We start from the raw sequence: 1,985 nt of genomic DNA on the forward strand, positions 1-1,985 counted from the left end.
TTTTTTTTTTAATAATATAACCGTTTATTTTTACATCATTTTGTACATTTTTTTTCACCTCAATTGTAATCCCCGTGGGTTTCCCATCACCAAGTCACCTGTGTGCCATTATTATAGTCCTGTGTACTTCCCTCCTCCCCACGCCCGTTTTTGATCCCATTCCCCACTCCACCTCCACAAACAAGAGAGGTCTGCCACCCATGTGGGCCAGCTCCCTGGCTGGGGATTGAACGCATGCTGCAGTGACTGCCAATAGCTTCATAGTGCTGCACTTTAACTGGTGTACCACCAGAAGGGCGCTATATTTTATGATTTTAAAACGTGAAAAATAGGAGAATTAAAAAGCCTCCCTAGCAAATTTCTTCCAAACTATAAGGAGAACCTTACTTTCATACTTTTTGAATCAGCTATGGGGGAACCTCAGCCTCGGGGTGTCTGTCAAGGGTGGCACAGCCTCCCCAACTTCTCTTGGGCTCATTCCACCCATGGGAATCCAGGGAGAAGAATGTGGGACATCCTTGCAGGGATGCGAGCTCTTCTGTGCCATTGCAGTGGCGCCTTCTTTATTACCACGATCAAGGTCACAGGTGGTAGCCACAGAATCTAGTGGCATAAAAAGTTCATTAACTGACTTACCCCACACTGCTTATCTCATTCTGAGTCTCAAGATGATCATGACTCCACTGGCCTGCATCTGGGCCTCTGTCCTCCTATGTTGAATTGATGTAACTTGGGTCTCAAGTCAAAGGGTATAGATGTCACATTCTATCCAGATATGGTCAGCTGCCTGCAACCAGGGGATTCTTTATTCTTTCAAAAATAAAAATTTAATTAGTTCTTGTGGTAAAGTACATACAATATGTTTTAACCATCTTAACCATTTTTTAACACAGATGTATTTATTTATGCATACAAGAGCTGAGGTACAGCCCAGAAGTGCATAGGTGAGAGGATTCACCAGAGACAGAGTGGGGAGCAGAACAGGCAGACTGACTGAAATACAATGCCGAGGGGAGACAGGAGAGGTCTGCCACTCCATGTGGCAGAAGAGGTAGGTCTATTGAAGTACAATGCTGAGGGGAGCAGCAGGCGAGAAGAGAGGTCTGCTGCGCCATGTGGGTCAGCTCCCTGGCCAGGGATACAATTTGTGCTGCAGTGGCTGTGGATAGCTTCATAGTGCTACTCTTTAACCCCTTGTACCACTAGGGAGGGCCCCATCTTACCCATTTTTTTCAAACCATTTTTAGTGCTCAGTTGAGTGGTAATAAACACACTCACATTGTGTGCCCACTGCCACCATCATCCCCAGAAAGCTGTTCATCTTCTCTAACTGAAATACACTCTCTGTTCAATATTACCTCACCACACCTCTCCCAGCCCATAGAACCCATCACTCTACTTTCTGTGTCTATGAACATGACTCTCTAGAGACCTCATGATCATATACTCTCTGTGGTATTGTGACTGCTCTATTTCATTCAGCATGAGGTCCTCTCAGTTCATCCACATTGTAGCATGTGTCAGAATTGCATTTCTTTTAAAAGACTGAATATTATTCAGTCTTTTAATAATATTCCAGTGTATGTCTACACCACAATTTATCTGTTCACCTGTCCATGGGTGCTGGGGTTGCTTCCATTTTTCAGTTATTAGCATGCATGTGCAACTCTCTGAGACCCTGCTCCTGGGTGAATACCAAAAGCCCCTGTATGCTAAGTCATATGGGGATTCATTATTTGAGGACCTCCTGTGCTATTTTGCCCAGCAGTTGCACCATTTTACTTTCCTTTAATTTACCTGTAGATCCTAAGTCTGTTTCCAACAATAGTATTTCCCAGACTTGGCTTGCCCTTGCCAGTGGCTCTGAGACTCAGGTTTTTTTTTTTTTTTTTTTTAATTTTACAACAGTTTATTTTTACATCATTTTGTACATTTTTCTCCATCTCAATTGTTTGAATGTGTATGTGTATGTATGTTGGTCTGTG

Source organism: Condylura cristata, unplaced genomic scaffold (genome assembly GCF_000260355.1).
Source record: "Condylura cristata isolate star-nosed mole 26May11 unplaced genomic scaffold, ConCri1.0 scaffold00025, whole genome shotgun sequence".
In the NCBI taxonomy this organism is placed as follows: domain Eukaryota; kingdom Metazoa; phylum Chordata; class Mammalia; order Eulipotyphla; family Talpidae; genus Condylura; species Condylura cristata.